An 8,300-nucleotide genomic window follows, 5' to 3' on the forward strand; every position below is an offset into this window, starting at 1 on the left:
GGCCGCCGGCCCCGGGCTGCGCGGCCGCGCGTCGAGCTGCTTGCTTCATGGGTGTTTAAATCACGATTTCCCCGTCCCGCCCCGTCGGGACGCGGCTCTTTGCTGAGCTTGTTCTTGTGCTAGCGCAGATGGTGTAGAGCAGAGGACTCTTGGGCTGAAAAACAATCTGTCAGGAAGAAAAAACAGAGAAAAAATTATCCAGCGTAATTTTACCAAATCTGTTCACATAACGGCGCAAATTACTGTGCAGTAATGTGCACGGTATTGCACATTGGCAATTGGCACTGTGTAGAAGGGGGAGGGAGAGCAAAAGCTGCTGAAAAAAGCGCTGCCAGTTTAAATGTGTGCTACACATTTACAAGGATGTTTTTCAACAGTAATTTTTGTGTAAGAAGACTCAAAGCATTTGTGTGCCAATACAGCTGCTCGTGTGGCACTGCGGTAAGACAGTCCGGGGATCCAAGCTTGGTTTGACATAAACCTCACTGGTAGTAGATTTTGTTCTTCTTTTGTTTGTATTAGGTCATCTTCATTTTAGAATCACACTGAAATAAGTTTTTGTTCTTCTTTTGTTTGTAACAGGTCATCTTCATTTTAGAATCACACCGAAATATTTGTGTGTAGTTTCAGTGCCCCCATTTTGAAGAGTGTGTTAAAAAATGAGGATGATAGAGAACTACATCTAGAAAACACGGTGTATACCACGGGTATTTAAATTGGCCAGTTTCTTCTGGAAAAGATCTTTAGTTGATTTAATTAAGTTTTCAAGTACCTTTCAGTGCAATACGGAATCCTAAAGGATTACTAAATCTAGAAGAGACAGGAACAAGAGGATCTAGTGGTTAATGACAGGCAGACAACAAACTAACCATAATTTTCAAAAGTTACAATGATTAACAGTTGACATAGACAAATTGGAATGTTATGGATTCAGTTCCTCTAGAAGTCTTCAGGGTAAATTGCTGTGCTTTTACAGAGGGTGTGCTTTAAATCAAAATAAATTGCTGAGTCTTGTAGGCGTAACTGTGTAACTGGCCACTTATTTGTATCTCAAGAAGGTCTTTGTAGAATTAGTGGCATATGAATGAATCAAGTAACAGGAGACTTCAAGAGAGGGGAAGTACTTTCAGGGCATGTGTTTAATATCTATATCCTTTTATTTTCGTGTATATGTTATAAAAATAGCTATACTTCAGGGGAAGCAAAAACCCTTGATTTTGGGGTGGTTTTTTTTAATGACAATGTTTGCAGTGGGAGCATCTACCATCAGAGTGTGTCTCTGGTATGTCAGAGTGCAAAGCACAGATCTATTTTAGCTTCATCATGTAATTTTTTCCTCAGCTCCAGAAACCAATGTAAATATATTTATGTTTATATATAGTTAAATGTTGCTGTAAGTAGTCATTAACAGAACTTTATGCTGATTTAAAAAATGCAAACCAGAACTGATTTATAACAAGTTTAGAACTTTTTTCCACATCAGCTCTGAAAAGCTGGTACTTCCTGTTTCTTGAGATTTTTTTTAATGAAAGGTATTCCTTCAAGTTCATTATCATATTCAATGGAATTCTAAACCTCCAATTTTGTTTAAAAATAACATCAGTTGTTCTATGTGCTGAGATGGATGTAATCAAATCTTACTCAGGTAAACTGGAATTGTGAGGAAGGTGTGGAATTTTATATTTAAATTCAGTAGTATTTTGCTGTTTCGTCTAAATCTGTATTTGCGCTTAATAAATTAATGTGTCTTTCTTACAGAATTCTGAGTAGTGATGGAATAATGTAGTAATCAATTTTTACTTCATTTTTCCCCTGAATTTAAGAACTTGGAAAGATGTCTGTGTTCTGCACAGTGAAAGCTGGGTCCAGAGAGTGTTCAAAAGAAAATACTTGCAGACAACAAGGTAACTGTTTCCCTAATTCTACCCTTGCTGAAAACACCAATATTTTTAAACAATAAGGTTATTTACTCTGTGTTCTGTTAATTTCTTGCTTCTCTACTAGGAATGCCAGTGAAATGTCCTGGAAATTCCAAACTGATTTTCCACAGGACACAGTAGTTTGAGTAATGCAGCTTTTAGACACTAATATTGGGCTGTGGAATGCATCTGAATTTTTCACCTGAAACTTTATTTTAAACTTCCTGTGGACTTGCTTTGAAAGAGAAGAGAATTGTCTATAGGTAGTATTTATAATGGTCAAAGGAATAGAAGCAATCTGTTGAGCACAGAAATTGAAGTGCCAGGGATTATCTATTACATTTCATTCCTTTTGCCCCCCCGAAAGAAACTGCATGTATAAAGAACAAAAAAAGAGCTTATGACATAATCAAGCCTACAGCTTTTGTGGATGTTAGTTTCGAATAAAGTGAAGGTAATAGTGGTATGCATAAAGAATAACAGGGCAAAATCTAGTTCTTAATGTTGTTATCAGAAACTTTTAGCACAAAAGGACAATCAAATACTTTTAAATGTTCATTATACTAAACTGAAGGGGGAGCTAATTAGGATGAATGATTTCATCTTAATACAGTCAAGATTAAGAAAAGTCAGATGGAGAGATACTGGAATTCTTAAATTAAATTGCATTTAGATTGAAGCCATGCAGATGGGAGTAGCACTAAACTGATACAGTGTAGTTAAAAGAATGTGTGGGTTCAGGAGTTTCCTTTTTTTACCCCAGAATTTGGTTTTGCATCATTAAGATTGTTTCTAAGCATATTTAAGTATGATCTTTTTGTAATTTTATGTTCTTTATTGTTTGCTTGCCTTGTCTCTTTCCTGGGAAGTTACAAAGAGGCTAAATAGCCTCCACTTCTTATAGGGCTTCTTTCCCACTTTTCTATCTCTAGTTTGAGCAGTTATTTTGTAGCATTTTTTTTATGCACAGAAAGGCTGTGTGCTTGGTGTGGACAATTGAAAGTTCTCTCCAGTTAATTGTTTAAAAAAAAAAAAAAAAAAAAAAAAAGGCAGCCAAGTAATAAGTAAAGTTCAGATGGTTCATTTTTGTTATGCACTGTTGACTTCAGCCTCTGGCATAGTATTTCTGTGAAATACAAATCAAGCTGATAAAAACAGACTTTTCCAGACAGTTACAAAATGTGAGTTCATCATTTTATGGGTGCATTACTTTATATACAATGGCCTGATATATTTTGAACAGTATTTGGAATACTGATAAAGCCTTATCAGTTAATATTTTATCTTTATTGTTCAATAAATGCTCATTAACTGTGCACCATTCATCTTATATTCTTTCACTGTAGCTTTTTGCTAGCACTATTAGAGAATGTATATAATGTAACTGGAATCCTTTTGGCTGTTACTGAAATGCAACTGCTTTTTCTTTTAGAAATAGGACAGCTATTGTGTACTAAAAATTCTGTTCAATTATGTTTTTAAGGTATAAAATGAAGAATAGTGTGTCTGTTCTGGAGTGGAGAGGGAATGTAAGTAAGCATAATGTAACTAAGTGATGGAATTTGGCTAGCATCCTTGCAACTAATGCCAGCACTTAAAAGCCTTGGATACTTCTTGTTCTCATTATGCTGAATGAGAACATGGGTCAAGCATACCGTACATTGGAAATGTTCTTGATAGAACATCAGGCTTTCACAGTTGTTCTTTAATCCACAGTTGGTAGCTAATTAGGGTAAAACTGATGATGTAAATAGTTAAAAAAAATTAAAGTTATGTTGATGTAGCTAGACAAAGAAGAGAACATGAGCTAACATTCCCAGTGGCTCCTTTTTAACAATAAATAAATGATAAATCATGACATGATTATGCTAGTATACAAAAATTAATTTTTTAAGGAGAAGATATGTGTAGACTTTCTTTTCTAACATAATGATTTATCTTTCAAGTTGCACATTTCTCTCATCTTGCCAGAATAAATTTGTTCTCAGACTGATACCAATAGATGTTTTGTATTCTTCTTGGATGTACTTGTTGCTGATAATGATGGGGATATTGTTGTGCTTGTGCTTAATGGCTACTGAAATACAATTGTGTTTAACTATATCTTTGTCTTATTAATTTTTTTAACTACACGCAATCTGACTTGATGATCTAAATGGGAGTAAACTGTCTGCCTTAAAATAAGTGAAATTCTGTAAAAAATTTTTTAATATAGAATAACTGAACACAGGCACTATTGAAAGATTAAAAAAAAAATAAAATCCAGCTGTTCATGCTTTAAGTTGTGGCACAAATAAGCATTTTAAAGAAATGACAGAAATTTTAACTGTTGGGAATTTGTATGGAGCAATGACTGCCTAATGATTGATGGTTCACTTCAAATCATGTAACAATGTAAAATTCTGTATGTTCAAACCAGTACTAAGACTCTAAAATAGTATGCTACACTGCATCTGATTTTCTCCAGCTGTCCTACCACTTACTTCTATTTTCAGCTCTTTTTGCTCTATTGATTCTTATTCTCTCCTGCAGTCAGAATTATTCTTACCCATATATTTCCATTTATTTCCTTCTTCATTTTCCTCAAGTCTTCACAGCTGATGATGTGTCTTTCTTCTACTGCCCTAATCCTTCCTCCCTACTAAGGCCCATATGCTCATTTTGTTTTCAAAGTACTGAAATTTTTACTGTAACAACTCTGATCATTCTCTTTTCTCCTTATTCTCCAGAGTGATGGTAGAAACTGTTAGAATTGCTTTTGAGATTTAATGGCAAGAATTTTGGGGCCATTTGAGTCATTTGAGTCATGTAGAGAGTGATAGGCCAAAAAACCCTCCAGCTATTCCCTTTTGTGGAAGTACTTTGAAAGTCATTTGTCATATAGATGTTTGGCACATGCCTCTCTAAACATCTTAGTGTTTTTTCAAATTACAGTTTTTAAATTCTTTTCCGAGAGGCTTGGTAGTTGTACTGCTTTATCCCAGAGAAATGTTTTATGAATGAGATTTAAAATTAAAACCAAGCAAAATCATGATTGGACTGTCAGATATGCACAAAACCAGCTGGTCCTTATGCAGCTTAAAAAAACACCTAAGACTAGAGTAAAGCCCGTTCCGCCCTTTCTCTTGTTTTACCTCTCATCATACTGTTACTTCTCTTTTACAATACCAAATACAGATGCTCAGGCTGCACTATTCGAAACAGCTGTTTGAACTGCAGTTATGAGTGGGTAGTTACTGATATTAAATGTTTTCTTATATAGCACTAGTAAGTCACTGGTGGATTTCTTCTTTTTTGAAATCATATTTAGTAGAGAATTTGAAGTTTTAGAATAACCTTGAATAGAATTCTTGCTGCTCATTAGCTATTTAAGACATTCTTTTATTTCTGTTTTAAAAATGAAAATTGTCACATGTTCTGTGTCAAGAATTCTGCATGGTAGATAATAAAATATGTAAATGAAGTTGACATTCTATCTTTCAGTCAGTTTATCTTTGGATGGCAGCAGAAAATTCCTTCACTAAAGCTCATTTCTACTGGAGACACACAACCCATATATTCTGCACAGATCAGAAGCAACAGAGTAGTCCTTATCCTCCATTTAGAGAGAGGTTCTAAGATTTAGGCATACATTTTTGCTTCCTGTGAGGGCATAGGGTTTTTTCATCATGTTTGGAATAAGAAAAGGCCCAAGCCTATAGAAGGCAAGTGCAGCATACTGTTTATTAAATTATTTTGAATCAAATAAATTCTGTCCTTTGGTTTTGGGGGTTTTTTTGTTGTGTGTGTTTTGGGTTTTTTTTACAGATTAATGCATGGTATTACTTGAATGGGCCAGGTGAAGCACAGAACAATAGTTTTAATTTTGAAACAAGGAATAATTGTACATGTCAGACTTCACTGCTTATACAGTATCAATTAGTTTCATTTATATGCATAGGCCATGCAAAAAAATTTTAGTAAGTTACTGCCTAGTATGGTATGTGGAACCCAAGACTCATCAATTCTGTTTCTGGAATTATGCAATTCCTTCCTGTGATTAGGTGCCTCGGGAACCTCTGTTCAACAATCTCTTTTAAGGACTGTTTTTAACAGTTTCTATTCCATGGTGAGAGAGGAACCAGATATGGAAAGCCCAGGAATGGCAAACATAACCAGAAAGTAAATAAATGAACTTGCAACATTGTCATTGCTTTCTGAAAGACCCATAAAACCAAAATCTGACAGTGTAGCAATTAAATTAATATGAATTTTTGTTCAATTGTTTCAAGATTTTATTATCTTACCATTTGTGTCTAAAGCTAAGGAATTAAGTTTGCTTTGCTTTGATATGTTAAGACAGAAAAACGTAGTGGTCTTTGTGGTCGCAACCATCCCACAGCAACTCAGAGAAAATTAAAGGATATTTTTGGAAATTAAACTCTATTCCATCTGCCTCATTACACCCAGCTTTACAGAAACCTGTAAGATTCATAAGAAAAATTATGTATAGATTGTGTGTGGGTGTGCAAGAATGTGTGCATATGCTTTCAAATATTGTTTTAAAACATCCGGTGATTTTGAAAGCTCTTTTGCAAGCACAAAGTTCAGTGTTTCAGACCAGTAATAAACAAAAAAAACTAATGATTGCTTTCTTACTGCTGCAATGCAATTTCTTTCTCATAGTCACTTATTTTAATGAAAACAAAATAATTACCTTTTTTCTGAATTCTAAATGTAGTTCTTTGATTTAGTAATATTTTCTTCCTTCATGACATATTTTTGCAATTTGAATAATTGTATAAATACAACTTTTTCAAACATTTTGTAGATCTGTTCCAAATATTCTTGTTCTGTTCTGTTCCATTCTGTTCCATTACATTTGTCTTTTGAATTTATCATCCATCAACTTGTTTATGCAGAGAAGAGAATGAGTATAGGAGATTTGACTGACTTTTTGTGAACTAGAGTAAGTAACATTGTTTTCTTATGGTAGTTTTTGATATTTAGATAATAGTCCCCATCAGTTCTGTGTTTGTGAGGTACTATTTACAACCTTTTTGTTTGATTAAAAGTAGATATTTCCATTCTGTGTGTAATGTGTCAGCATATAGAACAGCAGCTGCTACAGAGGTGTAGTTTTTCAATAACTAATGTTTTGTTGAGCTTTATAATTTATTATACTCTGACTGTGTTACACAACAGAAACTTTTAAATATTGTTCATTTTTTCCCTTCATCTTTGAGCTGAATATGATGATCCATTTTTATTTTATAGCTTGTGCGTTGTTTATGATGAAGATATCCTCACTAGTGAAGTTGTTAACTGTTGCTCATTCATTTTCAGGGAGGATCCCTTACAGTGTTCAGAGTATGCAGGTGTGGTTCAGCCATGGTTTATGAGACAAGTCTGTAATGTGGAAATTTAACAAGTAGCAAAAAATGCATGTTTTGCATGGCAGTAGACTACAAGAAATTCAGGACAAATAATAGAAACATAAATGGTGTAATTACTAAATAATGGAGCTTCAAAATCTGTATAAAGAGTTTGTAATTACAATTTGCCTTAGCAAGAGCTATTTGGTGGTGTGATTGTCACTTAAATGAAAGAACACTTTGGAATTGAGGGTATATATCCAAATGTGTCTTCAGTCATAATCAGTAAAATTACATGTGGTAGAAAAGTAAGAGACAACGATAAAGCTTAGCAGAAATTCTTAGAGAATTCTGTAAATCTGTTGAGTTCACTTCCCTGCTCATTATATAACAGCCCGGGTTAAATGGGGAGGCAGTTCAGGTGTACTGGCCATAGCTTTTAATCATGACATTTAGAAATTTATGCTGACTTGTAATGATGATCCATCTTTGACTTTCAGAAATTAATCCTATCTCAAGGCATTGCTGCTTACCAGTTACCCTGATAAGAAACTTATCGTTACCTTCTTTATCACAGTGTTATGCTGAACTTGTCTTACTGGCGTCATGTGACAGAATTGTCTCTCTACTAGTTTCATGTAGTCGTGAAAGACCTGTCTCAGTTTCTAAGGTCGTATTCCAAACTGAAACATAAAAAGGGGGAATTGGGACAGGGCAAAATTCTAAATTACTGACTTTCCTCTTTTACATGCACTGTCCTTGTGTATATCAAGAACTTCTTAAAAGAACTGTAGATGTTATGCCACAATATTCCTGTTGCTAACATTATTTAGCCCAATATTCTAAGTATTCAGGTATAGTATGTACTCCATATATGTTCTGTTTAGATTCTTAACACTGTAATTGTAATTCTCTGGAATAGTGCTGGGGAAAAATATAGTAATTGTTAAAACCTCATTGTGTGAAAGGGCAAAATTCCTAAAAATAAAAGTAATTTAAAAACCACTGTACTTCTGTGAGAAGCTCT

This window comes from Athene cunicularia, assembly GCF_003259725.1.
Source record: "Athene cunicularia isolate RWA chromosome Z unlocalized genomic scaffold, athCun1 chrZ_part1, whole genome shotgun sequence".
Classification (NCBI taxonomy): domain Eukaryota; kingdom Metazoa; phylum Chordata; class Aves; order Strigiformes; family Strigidae; genus Athene; species Athene cunicularia.